This window comes from Rhinolophus ferrumequinum, chromosome 6 (genome assembly GCF_004115265.2).
Source record: "Rhinolophus ferrumequinum isolate MPI-CBG mRhiFer1 chromosome 6, mRhiFer1_v1.p, whole genome shotgun sequence".
NCBI classification, from domain to species: Eukaryota; Metazoa; Chordata; class Mammalia; order Chiroptera; family Rhinolophidae; genus Rhinolophus; species Rhinolophus ferrumequinum.
In genome coordinates this window covers 35,637,284-35,653,869 of record NC_046289.1, presented here as the reverse complement: position 1 = coordinate 35,653,869, position 16,586 = coordinate 35,637,284, and the positions used below count along the sequence as shown (strand labels likewise).

The window sequence follows — 16,586 nt, the reverse complement described above, 5'->3', positions numbered from 1 at the left end:
AGGGTTAGTAGATAGACAACTCAATCAGATGCTGAATAACAGTTACACCTACTTGGATGGTCCAAGAGAAAAAAGTTGGTGAAAACATCTGTGGAGAATCTAGTCCTTCACTGACTGGAAGGATTAACCACGCGAGACAACCCTTATGAATCATGTTTATTCCTCTTTTGGGCACTATTTGTATCCAAGCTTTGCACAAGCCCAAATTCAAAAGATAGGTTTCCTTCCTGAGTGTTGTTATTTATATAACTCTCTGAACCTTGGAGTTTAAGCTCATAAAAGCCAAGAGGTAAATATATTTCTTAAGCGTTTTAAAGTTAGAGATGATCTTTGCCTACATTAGAGCATTTGCGTTTTGGGAAAGGAAGTCTATTAAATGTTTGCTTTTGCCTGTAAGATATAACTGAAATTGGCTAACTGCTTGATGATTAAGACTGAATTCTCTCTGGGCAGACCTAAGTCTGCTCCAGTCTCTGACCCATGGTCAAGATATGTGAGATATATACAAATATATGTGAGCTTGTATGCAAAATCATGCGTATACCAATGAAGACATATGTGGAATTGGTTTTGTTTGTTTCCTAGTCTCTAAGTGGATGCATCTTTTCTACATCTCCTCTCCCTTTTCTCCTTCCTGCCTTGTTTCCCACCATTTCTGCTAACCTATTGACCCTATGTTGAGTGAATTCCTAGATTTGAAAACACAGACTACATTGCTGCTTCTAGTTGCAGAGGGATTTGCTCAGCCACATTTTGTCTCAGAGATAAAAACAGTTATGCTTTGGAGGACTTTGGTTTGACAGAAAAGATTTCCTAAACCCCGTCGTACTTTGTTTCCTTGGGTTATCTTAGAAATTCCCACCTGGAACTTTTTACAGCTCCAGTTATTTGAAAGCAAATGAAACAGTTTGTGCTGATTTAGGACATCACTTCCCCAATTAACTACAAAAGGGCTGCATCTTAATCCCTAATACTTCAATCAAGACATATTTTCACGATTTGCACAGTTAGAAGCATATAATTCAGGCAAGCCATTTAACATCTGTGGGTCTTTCTTTCTTTTCTTTTTTTTAATATACAATATGAGAGGAATTGCACTAAATAACCTCTAATGTTTCTTCAAGGTCTAAGATATGATTCTATGATTTAGTTTTCCTTATGCATGTTATCCTTTGTTGAATTGAAGTTGAAGGTCTGCAGCACACACCAGAGGTAAAAAAAAATCCAATTTCTAGATTTGGGATAACCATTTCTCCCCACCACTTAGCTGAATTTGAACTACTTACGTATCTCTCCGTGGTGGGTTCTTTTATCCATTAAATGGGGACAGTATTACCTATCTCATAAGATTCTCATGCAAATCAAAAGAGATAATTTTAATTAAAAAGATAATTTTAATTAAAGAAATAATCTCCAGGTGCCTAAAATGGTTTCTGGCACTTAGTAGATGTTCAGTAAATGTCACTTTTGGAGCATTTTGATAAAACTCTCTTAAGTGCCCTGATTTCCTACGAGTTTGTGAATCGTTCCCTATTGGCTGCCCCTATTTATTAAGGGTTGGCTAAGTGGGACAAGGTGAAATCCAGCCCAAAGGGTCTGTCTCTTGCTGCAGACATAATTTCCTCATTTTTGTCCTTAGGAGCTCTCAGCATTAAAAGCAACTTGGGATTCAACAGGAAAAAGCTATCAGCCAGATTGACTCCTGTCAAAAGCTCTATGTCAATAAACATTTGCAAGAAGTGAAGCTTGATAAATGTGGCTTCATCCCAAGAAATGCGTGGCAATGGCAGCTCTGTGTCTGGTGTTAAGATCTTTGGAGGTTGTTTTTCCGTTTGGCATCAGTTTCTCCCCAGGAGGGAAGTAATTGAAACCGAGTGTCTCTGAAGAATTTTATAGATAGTGACACTGCCTCATTTTCACCAGGAAAACAGTAACAAAGGAAGACATTTCCTTCCAAAATAAGACAGACTTCCTTCTGCATGTAAGTCATAAGAAGCCTTGCATTCCTGCTAAAGATGAACCTGCCATTCTTCGTGTTCGTCAAACAAAGCGGAGATTTATTTTAATCAAAGAAAACTTTATTTGTTCACGCTTTGTTCCACTGATACTAGAATTGCAGGGTTCCAGAACTGAAAGAGAACTCAGAAATGATTGTGTGAATCATTCTCTTTCCCGTCCCTGCAAGTGAATGAGGTGGATGTTAGTGTAGCAATCAGGGCCCAAACTAGAGAATGGTGTTCAAGGGTCTTCATCCGTTTAGGAGAGTCAAGATACAGAACAGCGGTCAGCCATCTAACTGATGGGGCCAGAAAGGGAGCTGGAGATGGAGCCAAGAGAGGGGAACCAGAGTGGCTGGAAGAAAAGCAAGGAGAGTTCTGGACCATCGCTCCAAAGAGTGGGCATGTATGTGCCGTGGCAAGTACCTGGGTGTAGGAGAGTTGGGCTGCCTTGAAAATTCAGGCAGATGATAAACTCCAACCTTGTTTTTCAGAAAAGTGCTGCACAGAGAAGCTAAGAGATTATGCTAATGTTGACATAGCTAGTTAGAGGCAGAAAGGACTCGCTCTGAGATCCTCAGATTTCTTCTTTCTCTCTCTTCCCATGTCTCATTTTTTTCTTTGTCATTTCATTTCATGGGAAACATTACACTGGAAACATTCTGCTTGTTACAATGATTCTCTGTTTCATTTCTATTTCTTGTTTAAGGTGAATAGAGGACGATATTTTGGTTAGGGTAGCCTATTGCTTATTGCAAGACACAGGTGTAGTTAAACTGTGTATGTTCAGTAATCTTCCTATTCAGAAGTGGATTCTTCACACAGCACATCATTCATGAAGATGGAGGGAGAGTGAATTTAGAAATTGCAGAATAAGATTGTCTTTTTCTTACAGTTTTCCACTATCCTTTCTCTCTGAGTTAAAAGGTTTCATTGTTTTTGCCTCATACTTTTCTGGTGTCAAGGGTAACTTATAGAAAATTATAAAATTCCTTAGGATAGTTTCCTTGTCATTTGTATTAACGATATTTGTTTTATTAATCCCAATTTATAACTTTACATTTTAAAATAATTAGTTCAGAGAAATCTGATTAAATATGGTGGAATTTCTACATGTTTTTATATCCTCTTCCTCTAGAAACTTCACAAAAAATGAGAGGGATGTTAGAAATTAACATCACAAAAAAGGTGATACACCCAAAGAACAAAGGTTGCAGGTGAGGCAACATCCCTAGATGACAGTTGTCCACAAAATTTGGAAGATAGAAGCAGTTGGATCAGCAAGAATTGGCTTAGCAGAGTGTGGAACACTGAACTCCTGTGTGAGCAGAGGAAGAAGTCAAGAAGTAGCACCCCACCTGGTACTGTAGAACCCCAGAAAGGCTAAAGAATTGGAAGCACCAGCTGTTTCTGAAGGCCAGATGAGGTGTGGAGCAGAAAACAGATTGGTTGAATCTCTACCTCTTGGTTAATAAGAGCGGCCAACTTTCCCTTTCTAGGGTTTACAATGATTCCCTTCACATTTTATATAGGTCTGTGTCTCCACACATGAATTGGGAAAAATCTGGATTCAAAAATGCTTCGTTTGGAATTAGTTTAATTCAGCAAACATCTGAGTGTCTGTTGTGCTGAGTTGATACAAAATGACTAAGCCAAAAACTCCTTCCCTCTGAGTCTCAGAGTCTAACTGGGGAGGCAGACAGCCCAGCTAATGATAAACGTGGCAGAATGTGCTTAAGGGCGGTGGGAGAGGCATGAACTACTTACTATAGGATCACAGAGGGAGGAGCCCATAGTCCAGCCTGGGGTGGCATGGAAGGCCTCAGAGAAAGGGGATGGTGGACTGGATCACGATCTGTGCGACTGAGGATGGAGACCCTTTTAGGGGCAAAGACTCAGGCCTCCGCAGGATGTTCCTGGGAATCCCGAGTTGTAAGATTGCGACTACTGAGCAGCACGAAGCCTACTTTAGGGAGAAAACAGATATACCAATTTATCACCCTGGATCTAGAGATGAGAAAAATGGCTTAGTTTTTAGCTTCCCTCTCAGGCCATCTAATATTACTACACTGTCTGAATGTAAGTCTCCTGAGAAACATAAGAAATTATTGTTATTATTAGGGGGTTGTTGTTGCCATTGTCATTGAGTCAGGGGGCTTAAAGGACCCTTTTAGGAGGAGCAGGCTTTTGCAGATAACCTTCTGTGGGGTGTCATTCCCTGGATATCCAGGAACTCATTTGAGGGCGACTCCACCAATGGACCTACCAAAAGCCATGAGACCCCTGAGGAAGATACCTTGGGGTATGCAGGGCTTAGTGAGACGAGCCACCTCAGATAGTCAGATTGGTCATCACCTCCCCGGCTGCTCCTCCCCGTGTAGTGGGGAATAGTAATAAGAAGGCAGTGGGTTGACAGAGCCCCATGACCTGTTGTGGTGACTTCTGGAAAGCAAGGACCATAGCGTGCATAGCTTGGCCTTCCCAGAGCCCCTGTTGGTAACCTGCCCTTCTCACTGGTAGAAGTTAGTAATGATCTTACCTGTTCTACTAACTTAGCCACTCCATAGTAATTAACTAATTAACTCAATAAATAATGATTGAAGAGTTTCCATGTGTCAGGCACAGTTATGACTCATTCTTACCTCCTATAACACACACCTGCCTCTATGGGTCCCACGGGTTTTGCAAGGATGAGCCATTCCTAAATTATCTTGCTAAAAGGCCCTGAATCCTGGATAACACAGACTTTAGTCACCATGTTATGTTTACCAGATTTTATGTTTTAAAAATTTATTACTTGATCATTAAGTTCTGAATTTTATTGGCTATTTATAATGATTTATGTTCTACTTGTTTCCCTATCCATTTGGATTTCTAAGAGTTGTTTCATATGCATCATAATTGACTGGTCTGAATTAAGTATCCATTTAAAAAGTTCCTGGTATTTGCTGCAAATCCAAAACTTAGCAAGTGCAAGGTTTATTTTGAAATCACAGCAGTGAAATTGTATGGTCTTCAAAGTCCATAAGGGAACAGATTTTCCCCTGCACTCTGGACCACAATTTATTATTGTTTAAGTCAATGCATGACTTTTTGCATACCAGCCTGTACTTTGGGTCATACGGACTTAACCTCAGAACAAAATCACTTTGTTCAATGAAAAACAGGGCCCCTCCAGTCCTCTGGACCCCTTTCCATGTATTCCATAAGAAAAAAAGTTTATTTGACTGCATGATAACCTCAAGCGTAATTCCTCTTAGAAATAAACTTGACAAATGTCTTACCCACCCTGCTACAGTGGGAAACTTAATGCCAGGTTCAGCTTTAACTCCCGCAAGGCAGGTAAACAGTACTCTAAAAAAAACAAGAGCGTAAGAGAACGGACACAGATTCTTAACAAAATTGTATTAATGTAAAAATTCTCGTGTTCAAAGTTCTTTTATGTACATCCTCAATTTTATCCTTTCACTGGTTCTGAGTCTTTCACGATATTATGCTACTAAAAACATCTTCTGGGATTATGGAAACTACTTCAGTTTTAATCCCCCTGAAAGCAAGGGGTTAGTAGATGAGCAGGGTTTGAACGTTTCTGGCATGTCTGCAGTTTATCTCCACTTCTAAGAAGATATTTGTCTAATAGCCCCTGTATTTCTGGTGTCATCTTAGAGCTGGAGATGCTATTTCTTATGGGAACACTACATGAACTTGAGTCCATCCTAGTGTAATGTTTTGTAATCTTGCTTTGTTAAGGGTACCTAAGGTAGTCAGGTGGGAGGGAAAAATATTTCTGTGTGTTTCTTTTTTTACTCTCACACTACTACCACACTCACAACACATATGACAGCAAATGTGTGGGTTTTTTTTTCTCCCACCAAGCAATTCTCTGTGACACCAGCTGGGTGCCCTACAATTCACGTGAATTCTGAGACAAACTGGAGTTAGTGCAGACACAGCAGGTTGTGGGCTCATCCCAGGAGACTATCCCCACACTTCAGACACCAACTACTAGAAGGTCTCCCGATTACCCACAGCTTCTATCTGACTTGGTTACAAATTGCAGGTTCCCATGGCCCCCTCCTTGGATTCTATCATTTGCTCGAACAGCTCATAGAACTCAGGGAAACACTTACATTTACCAGTTTATTATATAAATAAAGGATATGACAAAGGTTCTAGATGAAAAGCCAGATGAGGAGACGCATGAGGGAGGTCTGGGAGGGTCCCAAGCACAGGAGCTTCTGCCCCTATGGAGTTGGGTTGAGCCACCGTCCCAATGCATGGATGTGTTCACCAACCTGGAAGTTCTCTGAACCCTGTACTTTTGGAATCTTTAAGGAGCCTTCACGACACAGGTATGATTGATCATTAACTCTTATTTCCAGCCCCCCTCACCTCTCTGGAGAATGGGGGTGGGTGGGTGGCGCTGAAAGTTCCAAGCTTCTAATCATGGCTTGGTTTTTCTGGTGACCAGCCCCCATCCCAGAGCCCACCAGGAGTCACCTCATTAGAACAAAAGACGCTCCTATCACCCAGGAAATTCCACAGGATTGAGGAGCTCTGTGTCGGGAACCAGGGTCAAAACCAAATATTAGAACCAAAGATGCTGTCGTGCTCTAATCACTTAGGAAATTACAAGGTTTTTAGGAGCTCTGTTCCAGGAACTGGGGGGCAGAAACCACTCTATATTTTTTCTACTTCACATAGGAGAGCTGATTTTATTTAAACTATTTAAACTTTGTAGCTTGCAAGCTCCAGGGCTCTATACATCTACTGTTTTGGATCTAGTAATCTTTGGGGCTGAGAAACCAAGTATAGGAATAGCGCTTTATAAATCTGCAATAAAGGCACAGCTTGCTCCCTACCCTGCCACCTTTGGTGTGGATCACCAGTCTCCTAAGGCCCTCTGGTCTCGTCTCTCTGGTGACTGTTATCATTCGTGTCATTCAGGACCTGTGTGTTGTGGGCACTACGTGTTCTGTTTGCCCAACATATCCTTTTTGTCTGAGAATAGCAACCCCTCCCCTACTAAATATTTTGAGAACGTCTCCTCCCCTTACTCTCACCATGGGGTTTTAGTGAAAGCTGCCATCATCTTTTATGGGTGGGTACTATGACCCCCATGGCCACAGCTGATTAGCCCAGAATTGGCATTGACTGAGTCTGGGCCAATTAGAGTCCTTCCCTGGGAATTTTTAAACTTGGAAAGAAGAAGAGAATCATTCTCTCTCTGGAGTTCCCAGTGGTGGGTTGCAAAGCTCAGGAAAGCTCTTGGAGTCTTTGTTTCCTGCCAGATGGAGAACACTGATGTGCAGTGAGAAATGGGGCTGCTCTGTAGAGAGAAGCAGAAATGAAAGATGGAACCGGGATTTGTATTTCTGGTTCTAAATGCTCCTGAGCAAAGCTGGATTCTTGCCTTTCTCTCAATTTGTTCCTTCAACTCTTCCTTGGATTTTGTGAACTTATAAATCCCCCTTTTAATTCTGCTAGTTCGAATTGGATTTCTGTCACTTGAAACCAAAAGAGTCCTATCTGATACCACTCCCCACTCCCAAACACCTGCTTCCAGCATTTGAAAGATATCTGTCTTGCAACTCATCTTTTCTGTGCCCAAAACATCAACTATCTAATTTGATTAAATAATCAGTTACTCGTGGGTCAGAGGAAATACAGGTGACAATGGAAAAACTTCCCTGCTTTGTTATCTTACCGATTATTGACACCAAGGCGGGATTTTCAGGCTGGGCGGAGGATTGTTAAAAGGCCTGGTGATATCACACAGAGGCATCTTGATGAGGCCCTCCCATTGCACTAGCACCTTCGGCTTTTGGTTGACTTGACGTACTTTGCTGACTAAAATATTGAAGACATATGAACCTGAAAGAGTGAGTCTGATTGTAGTTTTGTTAAACTGGGTAGTTTACATCAATACAATTTTTTGATAATATCTCGATCAGACTTGAAGGAATTCTATCTGTTCTGCCTCATCACTTCCTTGATCTTGCTTACCTTTTCTCTATCTGAATGTTGTAAGTTTTCAGGTTGCTCTAACTTTCTGGGAGTAAAAATATTGATACCTCAAGTGAAAGAAAGTCTTGGTAGGAGTGAAATGGGCAGACAAGAGAGAAAATGTAGCACTTGGAAGAGACAAAAAGAATAGAGAAGGACTACAACAAAGGAGATGAGACAGTGAGTTAAGGAGTGATGAGAAAGTTATCATGAAGCTGGAGAAAGGTTAGAAAGAACAGATCAGTGTAACCAAAAAGAAATGAAATCCGGAGCTTGAATCCTTTTCATCCATTTTGGGAGAAATGGAGAGCTCCTCATGCTTTCAGAAGAGAAAAAAGTCAGAAGTAATAGCAAAGTTCCAACCCACGGCTTCCTGTCCAGCTGCAGTGAGTTGTTAGCTAAGGAATGAACGCCAGCAGTCTTAGCCTAGTAGAATTTCCTACTCACTTGCAGTGCAGATTGGTTCTGATTTGGCTCTGGACGTGGTATTCTGAGCCAAAGTAAGTTCTGTCCAATTTGGGACTGATCCAGTTTTACCTGGATCCTTTGGTCTGAAAAGATGCTGCTGGGAACAATCGGGTGTCCCAAGGGCCATTCCCTGGGCCTTTCCTGGCGGGAACGGCTTGAAGACAGGGACTCATGTAGCACCCTGGCAAGCTTCCTCCATAACTTAGAACTCTGGGCGTGCGTCTGCCCATCTCTCGGGAAACACAGCTGCTAGTTTAGTTTCTGGAGTGAGTGAGCAAAGTATTATCTGCAGAAGGTGATACTGGAAAATAAGACCTAGCCAGACAACCAGCTTTAATGCATCTTTTGGAGCAAAAATTAATATAAGACCCAGTACTGTATTGTATTTCATTGTATTGTATTATGTTATATTATATTAATTATAATATATATTATATTACCTGGTCTTATATTATAGTAAAATAAGACTGGGTTTTATGTTAAGTTTTGCTCCAGAAGACACATTAGAGCTGATTGTCCAGTTTCATTTTTCTCCTTTGTTTCCCTTTTCCATCTAGTGTGGTTAGATGAGCTATTTTCTTACATTTTCATTAACTAATGCCTCCAGTGGCTTGTAAAACACAAAGAATCAGCTGATTCATCTAGAAAACAGCTTCATGCTCCCTACATGCTGTGGATTCAGCATAAATGCTGTTTAATCCTATCACCTCCCAGACAAAGTCAGCCTTTCAGTTCTTTTTTGAAGGGTGAGCAAGAACAATATGACTGTGTTTCAACGGTTTCAGAATACTTAGGAGCAAGAATGTTACAAGTCATGGAATATACAAAACCTTTGCCAGCCAATATGTTTGATAAATGATAAATGTGTTTGTAGAATAAATCCACACTTGGGCAGGGACCCATTATCAACAGCTGCAAAGCTTAAAGAGGATATCCTGCAGGGATATCTTTCACAAACACAAAAACACATAAATACCAGGGTTGTTTCAGATGGACTCTGTCACCACTAAAAAAAATCACTTTTCAGAGATAAAATGTCACCATGAGAATTTCATTGCTTCAAGAATGACCTTAGCTGTGTTTTTTATGGACTGGAATGGATGATAAGGCCCTTTCCTCAATATTCCACTTTATTGTGCTGGAAATCAAATGGAGTCAAGATGGTGGAGAGGATTTGTTTGTTTTGTATTGTGACAGCAGCATGAGGATCCCAACTGCTAAAACAGCTGTGTCATAAATAACCCACATAGAACAGATGCAATGTGGGTGGGTGTGTGTGTGGGGGGGGGAGAGGCTGCATGATGCATTTGTGAATGAAATGGTTAGTCACATAAAACCTTTTATAAATATTAAAAGGTAACTACACTCACCCACACATATATTTTTTTTAAAAAAACCTGAGTTAGACAGTTCGATCCAAGACTTAATTAATGGAATGGCCAGTCTTCACAGATTAAATATTTTTAGTGACTCTGCATTCCATTTTATACAGTCCTCCAAGCCAGACACCTGAGCAGGCATCTCTTTCTCGTGCATCCCCTACCTCGAGTCAGCCATCTGGTCCATCATGTCTACCACCTAGATATTTATTGCATCTAGCCCCACCTCTTTTTTCTTTTTCAGTTGCATTGAGATAGAGTTGACATATAACATTGTATTTATTTAAGGTGTAAAACATAATGATTTGATACATGTATTTATTGTGAAATGATCACCACAGTAAGTTTAGTTAACATCATCAACTCACATAGCTACACATTTTTTTTTCTTGTGATGAGAACTTTTCAGATCTACTCTCTCAGCAACTTTCAAATGTACAATACAGTATTATTAACTATAGTAACCATGCTGTACATTATTTCCCCAGAACGTATTTATCTGATAACTGGAAGTTTGTAACTTTTGACCACATTCACCCATTTCCACAACTCCCTACCCTGCACCTCTGGCAAACCCCAATCTGTTCTCTGTTTTTATGAGTTTGGCTTTTTTAGATTCCACATATAAGTGAGGTCATACAATATTTGTATTTGACTATTTCACTTAGCATAATGGCCTCAAGGTTCATCCATGTTGTTGCAAATGGCAGAATTTCCTTCTTTTTTTAATTAGCCCCACCTCTTAATCTCCATGGCCAATGACCTTGGTTCAGGTTACATAAAATATTTTTGACTGAGATTCCACTCCATTCTCATAGTCCACGTCTCAGCCATCGGACACACCTTCCATACTGCTCAGGAGACCAAATCCTGGCTGAATGTATCTATCTCAGTGGTCCTCATCTCTTCATAAAAGATAAAAATCTAAATTCTTATGTAGGGCATATAAAATCCAACATGATTAACCCTGAGGCTACTTTATAGCCTCAGTTATTGCAAACTCTCACAGGCACATTTCTACAGTGCTTACTTCAAATTTCCCGGAAAAGATCATGACTTTTTGCCTGTCCACTGCATTTGTTCTCCTAGCTTTGGATGGCCTGTCTACTCTCACACCGGCCTTCTTTGGCCTAACTCCTACTCATTCTTCACAACTTAGTTCTAAAGTTGCTTTCAGTCTCCTGTATAAAGCATGTCTTGATCATCCCTGCAGAGTTGGCGTGACCTAATGAATGCTTACTAACTTTGTCAGTCAGTTACCTGCACACCCTTCTTGAGGACACACTTTTGCTTTGATGGTTCCCCTTTCCTAGTCTAAGTGCACATGCTTCCTGAGACTGACTTCATACCCGGACCTGAGGGAGTGAAGCATGGGCCCTAGGTGGAACCCAGCTGTGCAGTGTATTTCCTGGGTCACAGGCATGTGCACGTGATCAAAAGTGGGCCAATCAGAGTAAAATGAAATTCAGTTCTGGTACTGCTGTTTGATCTACTGGGGAAGCAGATTTTCTTTTTGTTGAACTTGGGGTTGTAAAGATATGAGCCTGAAGTTACTAGGAACCATCCTGTGGAATCAAAGGTTAGAGCTTGTCTAGAGGAAGAAGAGCTAGAAGGAGGAACCCAGAAATGTTTGTGACTAAAACAAAGCTCCTTCAGCAAACAGAATCGAACATGGACTGTTCAGTTTTGTGAGTCCATAAAATATGCCTTCTCTTTTGCTTCATCCAGTAGGAGTTGGGTTTTTTATTACTTGTAACCCAAAGAATCTCAACTGATAATAACCCCAGTTATTTCCCTCTGCTTCATAGTACCTTTTATATCCTTGTATTTTGCCCTTGCCTTACTGTGAAGAGTTGACAAAGCCTAGTGTCTATGTTAAGATGCAGCATCTAGGGCTTTCCTGTCTAAAGGAGGCATGGAAGTCAATGACCAGGCTCTTCCCTCAATGCTTATGATTGAGCATATTACAGATGTGCCATAGGATTGTGTGCCTGGAGGAAGAATAGATAAAAACTAGAGAAAGCAAAAGTAGAAGGAAAAAGAGGAGCGAGGCGGTTCCCATATTAAATGGAGGAAGATTGAATTATCCCTGGGTCTTTGCCTCTATTCAGATACAAAGTAAAGGAAGGATCAAGTTAGGGAGGGAAGGAGAATGGAGGTTTCTACTCCAGCCACTCACAACAATGAGGACTAGTGAAAATATTGCCCTTCTGTTTATACTTGCAAAGAATATGGAGATGGGAGTCAGATGAACCCACACTTGACCTGCCTTAGTCATGGTTCCCAGGGAAATTGATCATAAGCATAGGTATTTTCACTACTTTCACAAGGAGTCTTTGACTTTAGAATTTAGGTGAAACTAAGGCAATATAATTTCCTAAGGTGGCAATCTAAATACTAGGGGTTAATTTAATAGGTCAGTGATGGCCCTCTTCCAATATTGGATTTGGCCCAGATGCCCCTAGGAGCTCTGTTTGATAGTCTTAAACTTCTCAGACTAAGCCCAGAAATTTTTAATTTGGGACTTAGACTAAGCCCAGAAATTTTTAATTTGGGGATTATAAGTTTGGATATATCCTCAACAGATCACACAGTAGTTGCTGAAATAATAGCACATGCAGAGGAAGCATGTTATTTAAAAATTCCCTTGGATTGAAGAAGAGGCCAAAGACTGTTAGACGTCACTGCTAAAATATCCAATTAATCTTCCTTATTCTGGAAGGAAGAGATACTCTAGTTAATAACAAAGACTCCGCAGTTTGCTAGTCAAGCATATGCATAGAATCAGAAACACTTTTAATTGACTATTTCAGATACAAGTCCTATACTCTATATCTTTCTAAGTCTTCAAGATGGTGGAAATTGGAAAATTCAACTTATTCCTGAACTCTGGGGCTTTGGTCTTAAATACTCGGGACACATCATGCGGTCAACCACAGGATAACTAAGACTCTTTTTGGACTCTCCCCCTCGAAGTCTCTGCCTCTTTGCTTGCCTTACAGCTCCTCAGTGCTCTGTTCCCTTGTTTCACCTTTCCACCCACTTCCTTCCTGTCTAATTTTGTATCTAGCCTCAGGAGAGTATGGTCTGTTATTCTCGGCTTTCTTTGTGGAGGGGGCAGGAGTGAGGTGGGGGCTTTGAGTCCTAAATGCAGAGGAGGGATAGAAATGTTCTTTTTGCTGATAACTTTAGGGCAGAGGATTTAAGTAATTGAATCGCCAATATTAATTTTCTGCTAGTCCTTTCTCTTGCTATCATAGTAAAAGAATTTTTCTCCTACTAAGCCTTGAGTTACCTTGCAGAAACAACTTCTTCACGGTCGGTAGGTACTAGGACCCAAGAGCACATGTGGGAAAGACCTGTTCCATGAGAAAAATAACTGCACAGAGAAGAGGATCACCACACCTCTGAGATCTAGGGCAGGACACTCACTTATTCTTTTAGGCTTTAGGCCACACAGCAATTGCCATGTTTTATAGCTTTTGGATTAAAATTCCTAAACTATAGAAATCAGAGCCAGGGTAACTTATATGTTCTTGGCTTCCACTAGGAAAATGAGTCATGGTCTCAGCAGGGATAGCAATATCGTCTTGATTTTCTACCATCTCAAAACAGATGGAGTGCTTGCACAACTCTCTTCTTTACTTCATTTAGCAGCTAGTATATGGAAGTTGCGTGTAGCTATACTTAAATATATTATATTTATCCCATTGTACTTTAATTGCTTATTTACTTATTTCTCTCTTCCTGTTAGACGTAGACCCCGGAAGTCTGCCTTCTCACCTTTCCGTCCCCATTGCCCAGCACAGTGCCTGGGGCATCCCTGATGCTTCTGTCTGGTGAATGGACATACCCCTAGGGTACAGAACATCGGGAATGTTTATTTGAAATTTTCAGAAGGGGTTTAGGGATTTTTGTTTTGTTTTTAGTTTTCTCATGTGTGGAATATGTTTATTGACAAAACTTTGTTTATAAGGAAGCAATGACAAAAATAAATATAAAGAGGTTGAATAAGCTGAAAAAAGTCACTGTTGACAATGTTTCTCAAAATGTGACCTGCAGACCACCAGCTTCTTCATGAAAGTGTTTGTTCTCCCTCATTCTAACCATGCCCCACCCTCACCCTTCAAATACCCCCCTTACAGTTTATTAAGTTTATGTCATTTTTGCTTCAAATCAAATAAACCAGGTATACTTTTTAGTCCTCATTTTGAGAGGAAGGAAGTGAGGCCGTTGAATCACAGTGCTTTGCCCTAAAGCCCAGTGAATCCCTAAGACTCAGATCTTCACACCTTACTCTGTTTTTCAGCCTCCCACCCCCACCCCATTTTAAACATCCTGTTTAAGATCGGGCTCAGTGCCCTCCCCTCATCCATTTTGTCGCTGACAGCAGAAAGAGCAGTGAGAATGCTGTGGAGATATATGAGTTTTTTTCTGAAAAACAAATACAACTCAAAGATATTTCTATTTTGTATTTTATTAACGTGATCACCACAAATACCCGTATGGATCAATGAATAGTTATGTTGCCAAGACAAAATAATATATCTTCAGAGATACCAGCTGTTCATAAATTTTACCCAGGAAATTTAAAAAAGGATAAGATGTATATTTTATATATTTTTCTTTACATACACATATTATTTGTTTCCTTTTTCGTCTCTTCTTGGTGGGCAACAGAGTTATTTTGCTTGGCAAATTATGGAATAATTGTTTGGCAAGCTCACAAATGAAGAAGTGGAAAATGATTAGTTCCCACACATACAAATTTTGCTCTAAGTCACAGTGGAGTTGAGACTGATCTTTTTAAGCATTAGTAATGACCAAAATGTGTCCCATCTGCTGAATGGTTGCTAAAAATGTGTTAATATTGGGAGAGGGATTCCCTTTATACCTTTTTCTCTTTTCTCTCTTCTCTTTTCTTCTCCTTACCACCCTGTCCTCGCCTCCTCTTCTCTTCTGTTTTCTTTTAAACCATGTTCCGTATATTAAATAGAACAAACACTTATCTGGGTATTTGGCTGAAGTAACATCTTGTCCTTACCTTATTTGGGGACCTCTTTGGGGCCCAGGCAGTTAGGCTGCCTCCTGCCTTTCAAGTTGCCCTAAGGCACTCATGCTGTAGGTAAGCTGAGGTTACCCCAGTCCTACAAGAGAAGCATCCAGATTTCTATGTTTTATGTTTTCAGTGACTGTGGGTTGAGTATAATGTGTGTGGTGAGGAGTATCTTTTGTCTGGAGACAAGATGTTGGTGGAGAGGATAAGAAATATTTCACTGATAACAATAATAAGATGGAGTTAGAACTTTACATTTTCAATCAATCAACATGTTTTTTTAAGTTTTAATAACTCAAGAAAGTAGTGTGTAACCTCAAGGAGCTCACAGTATCACTCTCTTCTGTTGATTTTATGTTTTCCTGGATAAGAGTTTCAATAAAATGTATGTACCATTGACCTTCCTCCATGGTTATCTGGAGGAAAACAAAGGAATCATAAAAGACTTTTTCTATTCTTGGATGGAAAGTGCTATAATACTACGAAGTGCTGCTCTATTCTATCGTGGAAACCGTGTAAGAATAGAAGTTTTATGATGAGGTTTCTTGGAATTTATGATGCATATAAGTTTGAAGATGCAGATGGGATATGGTTATTACACATCGGGACCATGGCAATAAAGGTGCCACTGTTCTTTGGATAATGTACAAAACTGTATTTTTGTGTGTGCATATCTGTGTGGACCTTCATTTCAAAAGATAAATATGCTTCTTTTTTTAATTTAACGAAGTTTCATTTTTCAAAATGTACAGTGGGTGGGACTTGTTGTTCATGTATCTTCATCAGTAGCTGGGGCATCCCCATCCTTGAGTTTTTGGTATAAATTATTTGAGCTCTGTGCTTTGAAACTAGTTTAATAAGTCCTTTACTAAGGAGCTCCTGAGGGGCTGCCCTGGCCAAGCAACCGCAGATCTTCGGTCTCTCAGAGACAACAGCAGGGGTCACAAGCCTGTAGTTGGGAACTTCCTTACAGAGTTGGTCACACGTCAACTTGTCAAACAAGACTGTTATTGAGCCTGTCCCAAACTTTATTTGTGGACTACTTCTTGTGGCCTGGCCTCCAGATTTGTTCGCTGGGTCTTTGTCTTTCTTGGCTGACTTTCCAGCATCTTTTCTTGTCGTCTTTTCTTGTCGTCCTTGGGCCGCATGGCGAAGCTCAGAGAGCAGCGGATACAGCTGTAGCCTTGTTAAGATGTCAGACAAAAAGGAAAGATAAGTATACTTTTAGAGTTTTAACAAATGAAGTGGATTTTGACTGTTGTGAGTTAAGGCAAAATAAAAACAAACAAACAAAAGATGGCAGGAAATCTGTCATGTGCCCAGTGATTGAGTGGATTCCATAATCATATTGAGAGTAGAGTCCTCTTACGATGCCACTATGAAAATTTTTTCCATATGACATATTCAGAGTTTTGTATATCTATATTTTTTATTTATACCTATAAATTTTCTCTTACAAGATGTTTTTTTGTTAGCTGCTTTTTCTTGGAATAATGTTTTAAAAAGCACTTACTATATAGGTATGGGAATTAAATATTTTGAAATTTTCTTATTTTCTTTTTTTCTTCTTAAAAGTCAAGAAAACTCTGAAGATCAAAGGACTCTCTTTTTCAGGTTATCCAGAAGTAGAATTTGGGATTTTATTTTACGACAAGTACATTCAGAAAATGTAAAAAGTAA

At 40.1% G+C, this 16,586-nt stretch overlaps 1 pseudogene; it reads right to left on the bottom strand.

Annotated features, from left to right (window-relative positions):
* Positions 1–15,675: 15,675 nt before the first annotated feature.
* Positions 15,676–16,054, bottom strand: LOC117022833 (40S ribosomal protein S25-like; annotated as a pseudogene).
* Between the last annotated feature and the right edge of the window lie 532 nt (positions 16,055–16,586).